Below are 13300 nucleotides of genomic sequence, written 5' to 3'. Positions count from 1 at the left end.
AAATGGGAGATTGTTTATGTATTATGTAATGAGGGCATTCGTGTGTGTTCTTCGTTCCTGCCGCTCTCCTCACTCTAGTCCCATAGCTTCCTGTCTATGCATATCATAATTCTAACATTATTCAATGAATTTTCATGTACTACAAATCTCACCTGCAAGTAATCTTCCTTGAGTACTTCATACATGGCTTTACAAGTTTCAGGGATTATGCGAGACAAACTTTGTTTTGATATCCTCGTTCTATACTGAAGTGACGCGTAGGTGCACCCAGTTGAAAGATATATGAGCATTGCCTCTAGACGAGCCTCTGCAGATATACTCTCCCTCATATTGGTATCCTGTTTTTTTATGCAGTATATGGTTCCACTTTTGCTAGAAGTTTGTAAAAGGTGTTGGGGTCCATTCTCATGTAATTGGTGAAGTCTTGCTCGTGTCCATCTTCGACCTAACCACTCTTTGCACCATTCCCTTTTCTGCATTTGGTTCTTCTTTTTGCACATAGCAGCAATTATCATGGTACACAACGCTATGCTCTTCGCTTTAAATGTCCGGCGATTATTCCTGCGACACACTATGGTGATCGTACCGCACCCGCCACTGCCGACCACCTACTAGCTACCGGAGCCCGACTATGACTGCAACCAACCACCCGTGTGTACAACAACACACAGAGTTTGCCCGGTAAACGGGCAAAGCCCGCCGGGCACTGCTCGACCGTGTAGACGGGGCTTTACCCAACAGCTGCCATCAGGCAATCCCAGCTAACCCACACAAGTGTGGAAAATGACCATAAAAAGCTGCTGCTGCTGATGATGATTCATTGCATATGGGAGTACTATTAATGATGTGAGACTAATTTCAAACCCTGCCTCTTCCATAGGTTAATAGAAAATAGCCTTTATTTAGCCTATTTCCCCCCAAAATAGTCCCCCTCCTCTCAGATTGGTTGACCTTATTAAGATGAAATTGTAATACTATAATACCTGTATACGTAGTTACAAATATTACCAATTCACTTTTGAAAACTATATTAGCTTGAAGGCTTTCACATTGCTACATTCAAGCTGACACTATTTTTATTTAAATTATTAAGTCAGTACGATTATGATTATTGCTACTTTATCAAGAAGTGATTCAGCCGCTTTGGTGTTGGAAGGACTTTTAATGACCTTATTATTAATTGTATCATTGTTAGTCAAAGCTACAAATACTGTACTATAATAATTTTATTTTACGTATTACTGTACAACTCACTGTGATAAATTCAGGTTTCAAATCCCACAAATAAATAATGAAATTCTTATATTTGTTTGTGATTAATGCTGCTATTCTAATTCACCAGAAGATGTTTGATACAAAGTTTATAAAGTCTGGGACATATCCCATGAAATTAATTCCTTTTAGTTACATGGTGCACTTTTTCTATATCAGATGAGATGGATATCAGAAGATGGTTGAAGAAGGGGGTGTAGGAGATGATGTAACCGGTGTTCTGGGTACAGAGAGACAGCCTACATCATCCAAGGGAAAATGAGCATTACTACCCTTACCACACTAATCTGGCCCGTAGGCCCCACCCCTCTTCTAAACTAATAGCTGATTGGTTCATAGAAAATTCAAACTAAATGTGTTCACAATTAGTAAGCAGACCTGTTATTATCTAAAATAAGAACTGTAATGTTAAATATATGGATTATCAAAATGCAAATTATTTCAAGGCATTAGCACTTCAGAGTGCTAAATATTTATTACAAAAAGGTCGATGTAAATACTCACACTCCGGGGAGAGATAAAGCTCTCAGGGGACCAATCAGCTATTTGTAGCTATAGACGAGGGGCGGGGCTTATGGGCCAGCTTAGCATGGAAATACTATAGTATAATGAGTGGAAAATGGGATAAGATAAAGAGAGTAAGATAAAAGGAAAAATGAAGACCTAGAATCTCTGCTATTATGACCACTCCCTTAAAGGCGAGCTTCACAGGGAAATAACATATTAGAGATTCCATTCATATGACAACCTTACTGCAGACCATTTATGTTATGAATAATCAGGATATAAATTGACTCCCACTTGGATCATTACAATTTTGACTACCAGTGACTAAATCTTGCGATTTAACAGAGTATTAGATGGATTGAAATTAGAATGTCCTTAGGTTTAACTTGTTCCATAGAATGCCACTTTATGGAAACATTTTTCTTGTTCTAAGAAAGCTAAACAGATCCTGATTTAGAGATGATTTTGTTATACAGTATTTTAGACAGTGAGTAAAACTTTGCTGATTAGTAAAATTTACATTTCATGTATTGTTAACCATTTTATAAGTACTGTAAGTATCACTGTATTTATATTTACATTTTACATGGAATTCCATCATGCCTTTCAAAGTGTACTGTAGAAGTTAAGATAAACTTAGGTTTGGAAGATTAACTTCATAAAAAGTATGACTTACCAAGTTAATAATAATTATACACACTGTAATTATATTACACTAAATAGGGGTAATTGCAACATACCAATAACGTCTATGTACAAGTGTATGTACAAATTTTTTTTTGAAACTCAAACAGGCCATAGACGATCATGAAGATAATCATAATACATAATAGTTAGGTACAAAAGTGTATCTACCATACATTAAGTACAGCATATATAATAATTTGGACATCTTTTAATGGCAAATGACGTCTTAAATGAAAGAAAAAAATTACCATATGCAACAAGAAAAAATTCCCCTTTTGACAAAAGTCATTTACTTTTGCTTTTTAATGCTGAATCAGTGATTATATATATATATATATATATTTATATATATATATATATATATATATATATATATATATATATATATATATATATATATATATACTGATATATATATATATATATATATATATATATATATATATATATATATATATATATATATATATATATAATATATATTTATATATATATATATATATATATATATAATATATATATTTATATATATATACAGTATATATATATATATATATATATATATATATATATATAATATATATATATATATATATATATATATATATATATATATATATATATATATATATATATTTATATATATATATATATATATATATATATATACATACATACATATATATATATTTACATACATATATTATTATATATATATATATATATATATATATATATATATATATATTTCATGTAGATCCACAATGAAAATGTGGATAAGATAAATTTGATAAAATCACACGGGAAAAGGGAAACAACGGAGCACCTTAGCCTTTTCCCAGTGTGATTTATCAATATATATATATATATATATATATATATATATATATATATATATATATGTATATATATATATATATATATATATATGTATATATATATATATATATATATATATATATATATATATATATATATATATATATATATATATATATATATATATATATATATATATATATATATATATATATATATATATATATATGTATATATATATATATATATAATATATATATATATATGTATATATATCCACATTGGAAACGTGGACAAGATAAGTCTCGATAAAATCACACAGGAAAGGGGAAACAATGGAGCCTCTGAAGATGTCTTGAATAAAGATGAATGCTAAGGTGCTCCATTATTTTCCTTTTCCTGTGTGATATACAGTATATACAGGTAGTGTAAAGAGTTGAGTATGTTATTGGTAAAAGTTGTGCCCTTGTAGCACAATATCATACGGTACAATCATGATGTCGCTAGTGTCAGCTAATAATATAAACTCTGTGCATTTCTTATTAAACACTGAGATTCCGTCCGTATTAAAATTGTGAATGAATTTTGGGATATTATTTTCCTCATCTATTAAAACTTTGCCTTGAGGTACACCAGGTAGACTATTTGGCCGTATAATACATACAGTTGAATCTGGATTTATGCGGTTTTTGTTTACGCATTTGGTCATTTACGCGGTGCCTTGCCAGAATGAAATGCTTTAATTACGCGGTAAATTTGGTCATTTACACGGGTGAAGTATAATTTGTTTATTTACTGAAGATATTTGTTTTAGCTCATAATATTCATACAAATTACCAGGCCAGAATATAATTTACATTGCTCGAGTTCTTATAAGAGTGTGATTATCTTAAATATAAACATCGTGGAATTTGCATTAGACATACAAATTTTAGATCTAATGTAAGAATTTTCGGATCATATGAAGATCTTCCCCCCCAAAGTATCCAACTGAAGATCCTATCCCCCCAGGCTAGACCATATGAAGATCCCCCTCCAGCCAGGCCTGGGGGCAGGCCTGGCCAGGCCAGGCCAGGCCAGGCCTGGCCAGGCCAGGCCAGGCCCGGCCAGGCCTGGCTGAGGCCAGGCCAGGCCTGGCCAGGCCAGGCCAGGCCAGGCCAGGCCTGGGCCAGGCCAGGCCAGCCAGGCCAGGCCAGGCCTGGGCCAGGCCTGGCCAGGCCAGGCCTGGCCAGGCCAGGCCAGGCCAGGCCTGGCCAGGCCAGGCCTGGCCTGGCCTGCCAGTTGTGGCCAGGCCAGGCCTGCCAGGCCAGGCCTGCCAGGCTAGGCTCTGGCTCAGGCCAGGCCAGGCCAGGCCTGGCTAGGCCAGGCTTGCCAGGCCAGGCCTGGTTGTGTTGTTAGGGGTGGACTCAGATGAGCGACTGGGCTTGATCATATGAAGATCCTCCCTCAGGTTAACATATGAAGATCCTCCCCAAGTAGGTTTGGGGGAGGATCTTCATATGATCCATTTTGCGAAGTAGATTATCATAGAAAACGGAAATTTGTATCATAAAAATGGGAAATATCTACTTTCCGAAATTGAGTTATCTACTTCCCGAAAGTAGATAGATTTTCTACTTTTCGAAAGTAGATTATCGATTTTTCGGGGAAGTAGATTTTCGAATTTTGGGGAAATATTACCTAATTTTGCGAAGTAGATTGGCAAGAAAACGGGAAATTTGTATCATAAAAATGGGAAATATCTACTTTCCGGAAAGTTGGTTATCTACTTTCCCGAAAAGAGTACAGATTTTCTACTTTTCGGGAAAGTAGATTATCGACTTTTCGAAGTAGATTTTCGAATTTTGGGGAAATATTACCTAATTTTGCGAAGTAGATTATCATAGAAAACGGGAAATTTGTATCATAAAAATGGGAAATATCTACTTTCCGAAAGTTGTACTTTCCGGGAAAAGTTGGTTATCTACTTTCCCGAAAAGTGAATGGGTACCTACTTTCAGGAAAATAGATTATCCGCACAGTAGATTTCGAATTACAGAAATATTACCTAATTTTGCGAAGTAGATTATCCATAGAAACAGGAAATTTGTATCATAAAAAATGGGAAATATCTACTTTCCGGGAAAGTTGGTTATCTACTCGAAAAGTAGATAGATTTTCTACTTTTCAGAAAGTAGATTATCGACTTTTTCGAGGAAGTAGATTTTTTTCAGTACAAATATTACCTAATTGCGAAGTAGATTATCATAAACGGAAATTTGTATCATAAAAAATGGGAAATATCTACTTTTTCCTTAAAGTTGGTTATCACCGAAAAGTAGACATAATTTCTACTTATCGGGAAGTGAATTATCATTTCAGAAATGAATTTTCAATTTTGGGAAATATTACCTAATTTTTGTAGTAGATTATCATAGAAAACAGGAAATATCTACTTTCCGGGAAAGTTGGTTATCTACTTTTCGAAGTAGATAGATTTTCTACTTTCGGAAAGTAGATTATCGACTTTTCGAGGAATGGAATTTTCATTTGAAATATTACCTAATTTTGCGAAATGAATTATCGCAAAAACGGGAAATTTGTATCACTAAAAACGGAAATATCTACTCGAGAAAGTTGGTTATCTACTTTCGAAAAAATGAATCGTTCTTTCGGGAAAGTAGATTATCGACTTTTCAGGGAAGTAGATTTTCGAATGAAATATTACCTAACTTTGCGTAGATTATCATAAGCAGAAATTTGTATCATAAAACGAAATATCTACTTTCCGGGAAAGTTGGTTGCTTCTTTCGAAAAACTCATTCTACTTTTACCGGGAAAGTAGATTATCGACTTCGAAGTAGATTTTTCGAGCCACAGAAATATTACCTAATTTTGCAGAAGTAAATTTATCATAAAGCAGGAAATTTGTATCATAAAATGGGAAATATCTGCTACTTTCCGGAAAGTTGATTATCTACTTTCGAAAAATAGATAGAACCCCTATTTTTCAGGAAAAGTAGATTATCAAACTTTTTAGGAGTAATTTTCGAATTTTGGAAATATTACTAATTTTGAAGTAGATTATCATAGAAAACGGGAAATTTGTATCATAAAACGAAATATCTACTTTCCGGGAAAGTTGGTTACTCTACTTTCGAAAAGTATAGATAGATTTTCTACTTTTGGAAAGAAGTAGATTATCGACTTTTTGAAATAGATTTTTCGAATTTTTGGAAATATTACCTAATTTTGCGAAGTAGATTATACATAGAAACTGGGAAATTTGTATCATAAAAATGGGAAATATCTGCTTTTAAAGGAAGTTGATTGCTCTGCTTTTGGAAAAAGGTAGATAAATTCTACTTTTCGGTAGATTATCGACTTTTTCGAAGTAAATTCAATTTTTGGGGAAGCTTATTACTATTTTGAATTATCATAAAAGCAGGAAATTTGTATCATAAAACAGAAATATCTACTTTTCCGGGAAAGTTGATTTATCTACTTTCCCGAAAAAGTAGATAGATTTCTGCTTTTGGGAAAGGCGAATTTATCTGAAACTTTCGGGGAGTAGATTTTTCGAATTTTGAAATATTACTAATTTTGCGAAGTGAGGTATCATAGAAAGCAGAAATTTGTATCATAAAAATGAAATACTCTACTTTCCGGTTGTTAGTTTATCTGTTTCCGGAAAAATAGATAGATTTTCTACTTTCGGGAAATAGATTATCGACTTTTCGAGTAGATTTTCGAATTTTTGAAATATTACTAATTTTTGCGAAGTAGATTATCATAAAACTGGAAATTTGTATCATAAAAATGAAATATCACTTTCCGAGAGGTGGTTATCTACTTTCTGATAATTTTACTTTCGGGAAAAGTAGATTATCGACTTGGGGAAGTGAATTTTTCGAATTTTGAAATATTGCCTAATTTTGCAAGTAGATTATCATAGAAGCAGAGGTATCATAAAAAATGGAAATATCTACATTCCGGGAAAGTTGGTTATCCACTTTCGAAAAATCTTTACTTGCGGAAGTGAATTATCATTTAAAGTGAATTTTCCGAAATAAGAATATTGCCTAATTTGTAGTAGATTATCATAAACAAAATTTGTATCATAAAAACGGAAATATCTACTTTCTGGGAAGTTGGTTATCTACTTTTGAAAAGTGAATAATTTCTTTCGGGAAAGTAGATTATCGACTTTTTAGGAAATGTTTTCTAAATTTTGAAATATTTACTAATTTTTAGTAGATTATCTTCTTAGAAAGCAGGAAATTTGTATCATAAGAAATGGGAAATATCACTTTCAGGAAAGTTAGTTTTATCTTTCGGGAAAGTAGATTATCATGACTTTTGAGGAAGTAGATTTTTCGAATTTTGAAATATTACTAATTTTAGTAGATTATCATAAAACTGGGAAATTTGTATCATAAAAATGAAATCTCTACTTTCTAGGAAAGTTGATCACCGAAAAATAAACTAATCGACTTTTCGGGGAAGTAGATTTTCGAATTTTGGGGGAAATATTACCTAATTTTGCGAAGTAGATTATCATAGAAAACGGGAAATTTGTATCATAAAAAATGGGAAATATCTACTTTCCGGGAAAGTTGGTTATCTACTTTCCCGAAAAGTAGATAGCTTTTCTACTTTACGGGAAAGTAGATTATCGACTTTTCGGGGAAGTAGATTTTCGAATTTTGGGGGAAATATTACCTAATTTTGCGGGATCATATGAAGATCTTCCCCCCCAAAGTATCCAACTGAAGATCCTCCCCCCCAGGCTAGATCATATGAAGATCCTCCCCCCCCAAGTAGGTTTGGGGGGGAGGATCTTGTAGTGGAATTCTCCCCTACAAACGCTGTTTGTCGCTGCCTAGCCGACCCCACCAATTCCCCAGTGTATGCCTCGTGGTCTAGGTCAACCAGCGCCGCCATACACCACGGAGCGGGGGTCAACTGCTAAGCCACGCCTACCCCCGCTATTTAAGACCTGACCTCGTGGTGATCTGTCTCTCTTTCTACCTACACCAACCAGCCAGCAACACCTCCGCCTGCCTGGCGGTCCTCGCTCCTCCGCCTGCCTGGCGGTCCTCTCTCCCGCTGGCGAGCATGGCGACCCACAAGCTGTCCTTCTCTGAGCGTCCTCACCAACCAGCTCTCTCTACATCACGCTTGTAACCATGCTGCCTTCCCAGCACCAAGCTGCATTGTACATCCAATACAACATGTATATAGAGAGCACATTGTGAGTTTCCTTTCTCCATTCCATCCTGAGTGTGAACACCAAACAATTTCATACCCCACAATTGGTGACTCCCGGAGTGACCACTCACACAGGATGGAGGAGAAACTGATCACGCTCCCAGTCTTCAAGCAACATGGAAGACTGGCTTATCCACCCAGAAGCAGCTCTCATCGGCTCTACAACTACTGTTTCTACACCGCAGGTTAGACAACCTAGAGCAGCTCTGCTACTCTAAGCAGACACCAGCTCCTCTTCCTGCCCCAAGCACCACGTCCTACCGACCCCAGCACACCCGTCCTGCCTCAGACGCCGACCCCGGCCCAGCAGTAACCCCTGCCGCCCTTGATGCGGCCTCTGTTCCTGAGTGCGGACACACACACCCCTCTTTTCTCCCCCAGGTACTCCCTGCTAATGTCCTGCACCCTGCTGCTGTCGTGGACCCAGCTGCTGTCACGAGCCCTCATCCGCTGCTGCTGACACAGCCCCTGCTCCTGAACCAGGCCCACACACCCCAGCAGGCGCATCTGGCGACTCTGTACCTGCCGTGAGGGAAGCACAAAATTCATCGCCTCCACACACCCTTATTCTCCCTCTCTACTCCCACAGATATTGTGTATCTAGACAGTTGTCCCCAGCGACCGGCTCATCCACGCCATCGCCGTTGTCTCACATGAGGCACGCACCGCCCGTTCTGCCTCACATGTGCTATGCAACCCTGCAGACAACAAGTCTCCTACACAGCCTGGAGGGAAGGGGGAGTATTGTAGTGGAATTCTCCCCTACAAACGCTGTTTGTCGCTGCCTAGCCGACCCCACCAATTCCCCAGTGTATGCCTCGTGGTCTAGGTCAACCAGCGCCGCCATACACCACGGAGCGGGGGTCAACTGCTAAGCCACGCCTACCCCCGCTATTTAAGACCTGACCTCGTGGTGATCTGTCTCTCTTTCTACCTACACCAACCAGCCAGCAACACCTCCGCCTGCCTGGCGGTCCTCTCTCCCGCTGGCGAGCATGGCGACCCACAAGCTGTCCTTCTCTGAGCGTCCTCACCAACCAGCTCTCTCTACATCACGCTTGTAACCATGCTGCCTTCCCAGCACCAAGCTGCATTGTACATCCAATACAACATGTATATAGAGAGCACATTGTGAGTTTCCTTTCTCCATTCCATCCTGAGTGTGAACACCAAACAATTTCATACCCCACAATCTTTCATATGATCCGAATTTTCATTAGAAAGAGCCAAAATTTTATCTTTTGTGCAAAATATATGACGTTTATATTCAAAATATACCTGGTCTTGCAAGGAATCCAGTAATGTCAATTATATTATCCTAACTTTACTTTACTTTTACTTTTATCCTCTTCGCCACTGATCGGCTTGTTAGCCTCTTGGGCGATCGGTCACGTCTCTTTTCCTTTATATTCTTCACCAAAAGGTCGGCTCGTTAGCCGCCCGGGCGATCGGTCACGTCTCTGTCACGCACTGTTGGCAAATACTGGGCATGCACCGGCTCCTGAATGTACCTGAACCCGCTCCAGTGTTGGTCAAGTCTTCTCTTGAAAGAGCTCACACTCGGTGCCGTCACAACACTCTCTGGTAGATTGTTCCAAGAGTTTACAACCCTCACTCCGAAAAAGTTTGCCCTCACGGTTTTCTGGACTTGCGGCTTCTTCAATCTTGAGCTGTGACCCATTGTCTGAGGTATTAATTATTACTAAAAATGTAAGCCTAATGTTTTCACCCAAACATTTCTCTGGTAAGGAGGGAAGGTGGGGAGAAGGGAGGGAATCAGCGGGGTGGGGAGAGGGGGGGAGTGGAGGTGGGGTATTTTGATTGGTGGCTAGTGTCTGGGTGAAGTATAATTTGTTTATTTACTGAAGATATTTGTTTTAGCTCATAAAATTCATACAAATTACCCAGCCAGAATATAATTTACATTGCTGGAATTCTTATAAGATTGTGATTATTTTAAATATAAACATCGTGGAATTTGCATTAGACATACAAATTTTAGATCTAATGTAAGAATTTTGATTAGAGAGCCAAAATTTTATCTTTTGTGCAAAATATATGACGTTTATATTCAAAATATTCCTGGTCTTGCAAAGAATCCGGCAATGTCAATTATATTATCCTAACTTTAGTTTGAGGTATTATTTATTACTAAAAATGTAAGCCTAATAATTTCACCCAAACATTTCTCAGAAAGGGAGGAGCCAGCGAGCGTGGGAAGAGGGGGGGGGGGCGGGAGTTAAGTCCGTTATTTGAATGGACATTAACCTGGCGACTGTATTTCTCTTAAATATTAATTGTATGTGCATACCATCATAAAATTAATTTGTTATTTTTACTACAACGTAGGTATTGTGTCGGAAAAAGTGGAGTTTGGGAGTCGGCCCAGTCTCTATTTCAATTAATCCCATATGTTCTGTTATTTCATTTACGCGTTTCTCGTTTTACACATTACTCCGGGGGTTCACTTGACAGAGTAAATGAAGACCCAACTGTATTTTCAATATCTGGTATCCAGATGAATAGTTAAAATTTTAACTGAACACATAAATACAATTAAGGTAAATAAAGAAAAAATAAATATATGGGTAAATAAAAAACTCACATAGGATTAAGTTGGAATCTCTTTAATATTAGTTATTAATTATTTTAATTTTCTGTCTATATTCTCATATATAACTCACCTGTCTGGAGAACCGACATTAAGCGGCAATGTCCATATGGTGTCGTTATTATTGTAATCGTTGTGGTGGTTGTCATCCACAAAGTTTAGGTTAACTTTTCATATACTGTACAGTATAGTGAGTCTGTGGTAAACATTTGGTGCAAAAGGTATTATTATATACTACATAAGTAAATATCAGGGGGACCCCGGGTTACGTACGGGCAGGCAGCTATTAAACAGGGAGGTATTACTGTCTGGGAAGATATTGGAAGCATAATGTGTTGTCTAATGGTAGACCCTGCTGCCATATGGTGTAATGACCACGGTCGTACACGTCAGTTAACGTAAAATCAGACGATTCATATTACGCTCAATAGCCCACAAAACATGTTGAGTCTCCCATCTGACGCGTCCGTTTTCTCATTGCTCCCAAGCTTAGGTGCCGTCCATTTTCTCTGACTTCCTGAAACCAACTTCTCTATAAAGTGAATGTGAATGTGAGAGAGAACGCCATTGTTTTGAGTTAACTTAGAGATGTCTGGGATCATATGAAGATCCTCCCCCCCAAACCTACTTGGGGGGGAGGATCTTCATATGATCTAGCCTGGGGGGGAGGATCTTCATATGATCAAGCCCAGTCGCGCTCATCTGAAGATCCACCCCCCCCCTAACCTAACCTAACCTAACCTAACCTAACCAAACCAAACCTAACCTAACCTAACCTAACCTAACCTAACCTAACCTAACCTGACCAAACCAAACCAAACCAAACCAAACCTAACCTAACCTAACCTAACCTAACCAAACCTAAAGTACTTGGGGGAGGGATCTAAGGATCTTCATATGATCTAGCCTGGGGGGGAGGATCTTCAGTTGGATACTTTGGGGGGGAAGATCTTCATATGATCTAGCCTGGGGGGGAGGATCTTCAGTTGGATACTTTGGGGGGGAAGATCTTCATATGATCCGATGTCTGATTACAGGACACTAGTCGATGAGTTGGAGCAGAGGTTTTTGAAATCAGCCCCTTACAATGACTGTTACCTCATTACAGTACTTAACAATTACAAGTATTCTCTATACAGTACTATAAAACTATTGATTTAACTAATATTGTTGATATATTGCAAAAAAAAATAAACCCTTGCTATTGTGTGGTTTGCTTACTAATGGCAGTGGTGCGGCAGCGCCATCTATTGAGGAATTGCTAAAGGTTGTCTGCTGGTCCCCTTTGCAGGAATGTTTGTTTCTTTATATGTAGGCTCTCATACTTGGACACCTATTTACAGTAGGCTCTCATATTTGGATACCAATTTAGACTGTAAAAACCCCACAAAATTAAAATCTTCCAAATTTAAATACAACTTTGTCATCCAAGTAAAAACACACACACTACAACATTGGCTGTCCTTATGCTTTCAACTTTATTACCACTGGTTGGTAGAATTTTTTTTTAAATTCAGAAACATTAATTTAAATATATATGAACAGTAAATAAGTGTTGCTTTCATATTCTTATGTAGAGTAATGATGATATGTTTATACATGTGCTCACTTACATACGTGATCTCACTTTTTTTTACCCTTAATTGTTAGCTACTTCCATTGTTCCATTTATTAACATTAAATAACATTACTTAAAACAACCATATTAATTTTTCTACATTAATTTTAATACAGCTACAATGGAGGACTTATTTTCTTCAGTTTTATAATTATGTAGAACCAATCTGTCACTGGTTTTGCAAAAAACCGAGTTGTTTATTTACTTTTAATTTGTTTTTAAATAAAGATTTTTTGTTTTATATAGACGTTGATATACATGTTTACATTTGCTTACCTTCTACTGTTGGAAAATATTTCCCGTCGTTGTCATACCGACAAAAACAAGAGAAAGAATGTAAACACTACAGCCCCTAAGATGAGGTGACCAAGTGTATAAAATGAGTGCTGTATTAAAGACTTCACCTTCTTATACAGATTTATTTTTAAATTGATGAAAATGACGACCGATAAGCAGTTCTAAGTGACGATATTCAAAGAAGTGTGTGTACTTATGCCAAAAGGGCTGTATAATTATCAAGCAACGGTTTCACTGGT

Source organism: Homarus americanus, unplaced genomic scaffold, assembly GCF_018991925.1.
Source record: "Homarus americanus isolate GMGI-L3 unplaced genomic scaffold, GMGI_Hamer_2.0 scaffold50165, whole genome shotgun sequence".
NCBI lineage: Eukaryota > Metazoa > Arthropoda > Malacostraca > Decapoda > Nephropidae > Homarus > Homarus americanus.
The sequence above is the reverse complement of the archived record's forward strand: the minus strand, read 5'-3'. Positions refer to the sequence as shown.